Consider the following 8620-nt stretch of genomic DNA (forward strand, 5'->3'; position numbering starts at 1 on the left):
TCAATTCTGCCTCAATAAGAGATTCTGCCCCACGTCCTTTGTCTCTGGAAGGACTGGACAGAGGGAGTTTCCTCAAGCCAAGCATCTGCTTAAGGAAGGATTTTAGAGAGAGAGGTGCGTCTAGATGTTTCTAGAGAATGAGAGTGAGACAAAAGGAGGTCTTTTGTCAGAAAATGCAAATATTTCCCCTTCCCCCAAGGGAATAAGGCCCACAGCCCAGACCTGGTCTGGGTGCTCACTACCTTTAAAGATAGGATGAATCAAAAGAAGGAACGCAGATATTCTTCCTGGAAGAATACTGCACCAATAGCTCAAAAAAAGTTGGGGTTCTATTTGGTTGCTAAATTATGTCTAGTTTTCGGAGTCCCTGTAAGGGCCACCATAAATGATGAGGTTTAGATTTGGGGTCCCCATGTATGTGCCAAAATGTTTGTGGCAGCCCTGTTTGTAGTGGCTAGAAGCTGGAAAATGAATGGATGCCCATCAATTGGAGAATGGTTGAGTAAATTGTGGTATATGAACGTTATGGAATATTATTGTTCTGTAAGGAATGACCAGCAGGATGAATACAGAGAGGACTGGCGAGACTTACATGAACGGATGCTAAGTGAAATGAGCAGAACCAAGAGATCATTATATACCTCAACAATGATACTGTTTGAGGATGTATTCTGATGGAAGTGGATCTCTTCGATAAAGAGAGCTAATTCAGTTTCAATTGATCAAAGATGGGCAGAAGCAGCTACACCCAAAGAAAGAACACTGGGAGATGAATATAAACTGTTTGCATTTTTGTTTTTCTTCCCAGATTATTTATACCTTCTGAATTCAATTCTCCCTGTGCAACAAGAAAACTGTTCGGTTCTGCACACGTATATTGTATCCAGGATATACTGTAACCTATTCAACATGTAAAGGATTGCTTGCCATCTGGGGGAGGGGGTGGAGGGAGGGAGGGGAAAAATCGGAACAGAAGTGAATGCAAGGGATAATGTTGTAAAAAATTACCCTGGCATGAGTTCTATCAATAAAAAGTTATTAAAAAAAAAAGATTTGGGGTCCCCAAATGAAAATGAGGTCTAGTGGCAGCGAAAGCAGTTCTCTGTAAAGGAATTTACAGACCCGAAAACCTAGATTGATAAAAGAGATTTATTATGGGCATTAGAAATAAGGTTAAAGTCTAGTGAAGGAAATAGGTGAGGATAGAGAGGAAGACATTGAAATATTCCAGTGGGCAGAGAGTCCTTGAGATGCCAAGTGGGATGCCAGGCATGGTGCTAGCATATTTAGACCCTCTGCAAAGAGAGAGCTCCAGTCTGGCTCTTTTATAATAAGGGGCTTTGGCTACAAGCTGAAGGGGGCTCGTGGGTGGAATCCCAGGTTGGCTCCTCATTGGATTTCAGCCAGGGTTAGAATTTGAATTGAATTCAGTGGGTTTCAGGACTGAGCCTGCCCCACCCAGATAACAAAGATGAAGCTGTTTGTGTTTGGGGTGGAGTCCCCTCACTGAGGCAGAGTCGAAGGAGGTTTTCTCCTTTAAGGATTTTCAATTTTGGAGTTCCCTCTTCATTCCCCCGCTCAAGCAGTCAAAACTTAAATTCATTTAAAAGAAAAAAGAACTTGGGGCAGAGTCTCTTATTGAGGCAGAATTGAAGATTTTCTCTTTCAAGGATTTTTAGAGTTCTGGGGTCCCCTCTTCACTTGGATCATAAAAAACATGGAAAGCAAGAGAAAGTTTCCAAAAAAGAGTATAACATTTTCCAGCCAAAAGCAATTTACAAACTCAGCAGAAAATGTCTATTGACACCAGAGTGGGAGTCTAGCATGCTGTGCAGACCCAGACTAGCCCCAGACTCAGCCTGGGCCCAATCTCTGAATCAGTGGCTTGCAGACCTCTAAGCCCAAAGACACTAAAGTAAACCTGGAAGATCAGCAGCAAAGGTCTGTGGAACCAAAGTGTGAGCCCAGCATGTAATCCCAACACAGGCCTGGCTCCAGCCCCAAAAGCAGCAGGGTGAGACTTCAGAATCAGTAACAGTGCTAGAGGCTTCTTGGCCTTTCTGACAACAAGGAGGACTCAGAAGGTCAGTGAAGAGGATTTGTGGCAACATGGTAAAAGTCTGATGTGTAGTCCCAATGCAATCCTGATCAGTACACTAGATCGTAAAGCTACAGTGGGATCAGGAAACACCTAAAAAGTATTTCCAGGGCAGAAAAAAAGTATTTGTGGTCAGATTCCTAGAAGAATTTCTGAAAACAGTTGCACAAAACCCCTGAAGCCTGGGACAATGCACACACACACACACACACACACACACACACACACACACACACACACACTTTGAAAATAAAACCCTACCTTAACAAAGTGTTAAAAGCAGAGTAATTAATAGGCTAGGAAATGAGGAGAAAACAAGCAAAAAAAATCTGACCATTGAAAGTTGTTATGGTGAAGGAAAAGTAAAAAACAAACTCAGAAGATGATAACAAAGTCAAAGCTCCTATATTCAAAACCTCCAAGAAAAATAAGAATTGGGCTTAGGCCATGGAAGAATTCAAAGGGCTTTGAAAATAAAGTTAGAGAGAGAGAGGAAAAATTAGTAAAAGAATTGAGAGGTACAAAAGGAAATGAAAAAAGCTAATGAGAAGAATGCCTTAAAAAAACAAAATTAGTCAATTAGGAAAGGAGGTACAAAAATTCACTGAAGAAAATAATTAAAAAATAAAATTGAGCAAATGGAAGCTAATGATTTTATGAGAAATCAAGATACAATATAGCAAAAAAAAAGAAAGAAAAGAAAAGAAAAGAAAAGAAAAGAAAAAAAAACACAAAAAGAAAAAATAGAAAAAAATGTGAAATATCTCATTGAAAAAACAACTGACTTAGAAAATAGATCTAGGAAAGATAATTTTAAAATTATTTGTCTAGCTGAAAGTCATATTAAAAAAAAAAAAAAGTCTGGACATCATCTTTCAAAAAATCATCAAGGAAAACTCTCCTGATATTCTTGAACCAGAAAGTAAAATGGAAATTGAAAGAATCTACCAATCACTTCCTGAAAGAGATCCCCAAAATGAAAACTGCCAGGAATAATATGCCAAATTCCAGAACTCCCAGCTCAAGGAGAAAATATTGCAAGCATCCAGAAAGAAACGATTCAAGTATAGTGGAGCCACAGTCAGGATAAAACAAGATTTAACAGCTTCTACGTTAAAGGACTGGAGGGCTTGGAATATGATATTCTGGAGAGCAAAGGAGATAGAATTACAATCAAGAATGATCTACACAGTAAAACTAAACATAATCCTTCAGAGGAAAAGGTGGTCATTCAATAAAACAGAGGATTTTCAAGTATTTGTGATGAAAAGTATAGAGCTAAATGCAAAATTTGTTTTTCAAATACAGGACTCTGGAAAAGCATAAAGAAGTAATGAGGAAAGTGATATTATAAGATTAAGATTTATCTGTTTATATTCCTAAATGGAAGGATAATACATGTAACTCATTAGAATTTTGTTATCATTATGGCAGTTAGAAGGAGTATATGTAGACAGAGGGCCCTGGCATGAATTGAATATGAAGGGATATCTTTTTTTTTTAATTATGAAATTAAGGGTGAGAAAGGACTGTACAATAAGAAAGGGAAATTGGAATGGTGCAAATTATCTGCCATAAAAAAGAGGCAAGAAAAAGCTTTTACAATATGGGGAAAGAGAAGGAAGAGAGGGTAAATGAGTGGGCCTTACTCTCATTAGAAATGGCTCAAATAAGAAATATATATACTCAACATATATACTCAATAGGGGCATAGAAATATATCTTTCCCTGCAGGAAAATAGAAGGAGAATGGGATATGGGAAGGAGGGAAAGTGATAAAAAAGAGGGCATATTGGGGGAGGAAGTGCTCAGTAACAAAACATTTTTGAAGAGGGACAGGGTGAAAAGAGAAAGGTAATAAATGGGGGGAAATACAATTAGCAATAGTAATTATACGGAGTTATGTGCTTTTCCCATTTCATCAAATCTATTTTTAAGGAATTTTCTTCAGATAATTTCTGGTTTTCTTTTCCATACCCTCTTGCAAAGATTTCATTTCCTTTCCCCATTTTTCTTCTGTTTTCTAAGTTCTTTTTTTAAATCTTCCAAGAAAACCTTGTGAAATGGGGACTAGCTCATATCTCCCTTTGGGGACTTCATCTGGAGTTAATTTGCCTTTAGGAAACTCATGGTTTATGGTCTATTCTCTCTCTCCATAAAAGGTGACTATGATCAGAGTTCTTTTTGCTTTTTTCCTCGTTTTTTCAAGGATTGAGATATCCTCTTAAGGCAAAGAGTGGCAGCTGCTTTAGTTTGCCCTGGGGCAGGTGTTTCTGTCCAACTTCCAATGCTGGATAATCTTGGCCAGGTCCTGAGTTCTTCAGGGCCCTGTGGCTTTCAATTTGCCTTTTCTATTTGCTTTTGGGTGTTTTACAGCAAATTTGCTAAACTATCCACTTGCAACCAGGACAGAGTAGCCTAAGAGCCTTACAGAAGATTCCTAGTGTGCAGATGCTGTAATCTAGCTGCATTGTAATCTGGGCTCGATAAACTGTTCCCCTGCCAACTGAAACAGACCTGTTCTGAAATTCTTCCAAAGTATCTTCTGGAAATGTGTTGTACTTCAAATGCTTCTGTCACTCCAAAACCAGTTCAGAGGCTTAATCAGCTGTTGGTTTCAGAAAAGGTCAGAGGAGATCACAGAAAAGACATGTCTGCTCTCAGCCATCTTGGCTCCACCCTCCAGCAATAGTAATTATAAAAAAATTTTCCAAGAAAGTTTCTCTGATAAGGCCTCATTTCTCAAACATAGAGAAATATTATAAAAAATAAGAACCATGCTCCAATTGATAAATGATCAAAAGATTTGATCTGTGTTCAAACAGGTACAATTCATGCATATCCTTTGATCTAACAACACTACTACTAGTCATGAATACCAAAAGAGATTTCAGGGAAAAAAAAAAGAAAAGAAAAAGAAAAAAAAAAAAAAAAGGAAAAAAAGAGACAGAGTGTGCAAATTGTATGCCAATAAGCCCGACAGTAATTCTTGGGATTTCTCAAAAGGATAATTAAAGAGATGGTTGGTGACTATCTAGAAAAGGAAAAAGTAATTACAAAGAAACAAAATAGCTTTATCAAGAACAGATTATGTCCTTCCTTTTTTTCTCTTTTCTTTTTTTTTAAATGATTTTTATAAAGGATGTGTTTCAGGGAGTAGGGCAAAAGGAAGAGTAAAACAGGGAAAATTAAGCAACCTAAAACAAAATATCAATAAAGATATATATTTTTTTAAAAACAGTTCATTTCAGATTAATCTCACTTCCTTTGAATGTTGTATATATTGAATTGATAGAAATATATTTCTATCAATTCATATTAAATATATATATATATAATTTATCAAAGCTTATAATAAAGCATCTCATTCTATTCTTATGGAGAAGATGGAGTGTTACAAATTGAATTATAATGATATCAGATAGAATTCAGAATTGGGGGGCAGGTAGGTGGAGCAGTACATAGAGCACCAGTCCTGAAGTCTGGAGGACCTGAGTTCAAATCTGATCTCAGACACTTCACACTTCCTAGCTGTGTGACCCTGGGCAAGTCACTTTACCCCAACTGCCTCAGCAAAAAAAAAAAAAAAAAAAAAAAAAAAAAAAAAATTCAGAATTGGTTGGAGGGTGTAGAGGATCACAGTCAGTGGGGAAACTCTGGGTAAAGTATAATAACCTTCAGCCCAGAGGGAACCTGCTAACAATGTCTGGTTCAGCTCCCCATCTCCCTTAAGGGCTCTTAGCCTTCCTGAGAAGTCAGGGGGTGACAACATGTGTTGAGATTGAAACAGAGTGATACCAGGTGGAAGAGTGATATCAGGTGGCAAACTACATACAATAACGAGTTGTTTGTGGAAGTGTTGTTTTTCTTACATTATATAAAGGGGAAAGTCCCCGAAATAAAGGGATTCTATTTTTCTACCATCTTTAGGAGTCTTGCCTCATTACTTCTCCACTAGGAAGGTATATCTTAATCATCCTGATATAGGGGCTCTAGAAAGCAATGGTACATTTTGTCAACCCAACTTGGGGGCTCTAGAAAGCAGGATACAACATTTGGTGCCCAAACTTGGGGCTCTAGGTGAATCAGCCATAGTTGATTGTTCAGTGGAAAAGTTCCCATGACCTGGAACAGGGTAAATATAAAAATAGGCAAGTGGGAAGAATTTGTAAGGGATAGTAAAGCCACTTTCGGTTTTCAGCCAAAATGGGGCAGATACTAAGAAAAGAGCCTCCCCCATCCTGAGATAAGTATGAAGCATATGTAATTAGGTTAATAGAGAAGCAAGATTTATTAGTAACTCAGGCAGATCACTGGGGTCTTAAATATATTAGAGTGCACATTTCCTTGGCTCTCTGAGAAAGAGAGATTAGAGTCAGAGACGTGAAAAATAGTGGGAGAACAACTAATTGAGTATTACAAAGCTATGGGTCCTGACTCAATTCCTGAAGAAATATTCCTTATGTATAATATAATACAATTATCTTTAAAGAATCCCACAAGTTTTAAAACAAGGAAAGATTTTAATATGAATGGCCAGGCAAGGGAATATGAAGAGAAAATCCTGAGGGGGATGATACTGACAACCTAGCTGGAAGGAATGGCCAAGTTAAGTACCTTAAGTATGCAGCTGATAAACCTAAAGAATATGGTGCTTCTCACCTTCACAGCTTGGTTTTACTTCCTCCTACACCCCAGCAGGTCTCCTTAGTGTATTCCCCATATCCTGACCTTCCTCCCTCAGCTCCGCTTTTGTGGGTAAGAGGAAGAGTGAGAGGGGCAGTGACATCATCAGCACCGCCCATGTAGCAGTCTTGTCCACCCACTATTCTCCATTGCAAGAGGTATTGGGTAAAGCAAAGGAGGAAGGACAGGATACATCAGATTTGAGAATAAAAGCATACCCTATGATTGAAGAGTTTGACTCTTCAGGTCAAGCCAGGAAAAGACACCCCTTTTAATCTGAAAACTATCAAAAATCTGAAAAAGGCTGTACTCTGTGGGTCTACATCTTCTCATGTAAAGATGCTATTAAAGAATTTGGCTTATGACATTTTAATACCTAATGACTGGAGATCTATAGCAAAAACATGCTTAGAACCTGGACAAAGCTTCTTGTGGCTTTCTGAGTACAGTGACCTCTGTAGAATACAAGCCCAATGAAATAGGGAACCTGGATATATCAGTCACCTTTGACCAACTAGTAGGTGTAGGTCCTTATGCAGACACTTTAACACAGATTAATTACCTTTTGGCAGTGTTTGAGCAAATTGCTTCTGCCCCTATCAAAGCATGGGGCACCCTTCTAGGAAGATAAGATAGAGAGGAAGTTTTCACAAAAACAGAACAAGATCCAAATGAACCCTTTGGTGATTTTATGGGATATCTGCAAACAGCTATCATAAGAACCATTGGTGAAAATGAGGCAACAGAAATTATGGTAAAACAACTTGCTAGAGAAAATGCTAATGAGGATTGTAGAAGAATTATACTAGGACTAAAAAAAAGATGCTCCTTTAGATGAGATCATAAGACACTGTGCCATAGTAGGCACAAAAACCTTTTATGCCCAGAATATGATGCAGGCTTTTCAAGATCTGAACAAGGGAAGACAGGGTACTTTTTGGGAAGGGACTTCCAAAAAAACTCATCAGTGCTTTCAGTATGATAAAGTAGAATATCTGAAAGCTCAATGTTGGTGAAAAGATAAAGTGAAAAAAAAAAAAAAAAGGTGGGAGAACAAGACCCAAAACCCCATGTCCAAAACACAAAAAAGGCTTCCACTGCGTGTCAGAGTGTTGATTGACTCAGGGAAACAGGAAGTGGGGCTCGGCTCCAGGGCCCCATGCAAAAAAATATTTGGGGCAGGATGGCAGCCACTGTTACACCCAGAGAGTTTTTAAAAGTTCAGCATTCCAATATGATCAGTCAGCAGAAAAGCAATCTGATGGGGGAAGGGGGTTGCAATTAGGGAGAATATAGCTATATGCTGCTGGGACTACTGAGATATCCCCTGGAGAGCTGAAACCTGTCCCTGTCTGGCCTATAGATCCCCTGCCTCCACACATTGTTGGCTTAACCATTTCACCTTCTGAGAGTGCTTATAAAATAGTATCTATCCATATACTGATTTGGAAAACTGGGGAATATGTAGCTAATATTCCAGTCACTAATATAGGTAGGAAGTTTATGATCTATCACCCAGAAGAAGTAGTAGCTTTAGGCCTACTGCTACCCACTCCTGAAATGCAATTTGGTGATGTTTATCCAGATTTTGACTCCCAACAACAGAATCCAGGATCAAGCCGCTCCTCCAAAAATAAAAGAATGGGGGAGCCACAGGCAATCCTAGAGAAGTTCTAAATTTAACTTTATGTATTAATTTTTTTTTGATTTTTGATGGAGATGCACTGGCTCCAGCAGACAGGTTTTATAACTCACCAGAAGGGCAATATCCAGTGTGAGCACCTCCACTATCTTTAGATAATCACCAGATGATGTGGGGAGATCCAGAAAGTGGTG

The sequence above is a fragment of the Antechinus flavipes genome, chromosome 2 (genome assembly GCF_016432865.1).
Source record: "Antechinus flavipes isolate AdamAnt ecotype Samford, QLD, Australia chromosome 2, AdamAnt_v2, whole genome shotgun sequence".
Lineage (NCBI taxonomy): Eukaryota > Metazoa > Chordata > Mammalia > Dasyuromorphia > Dasyuridae > Antechinus > Antechinus flavipes.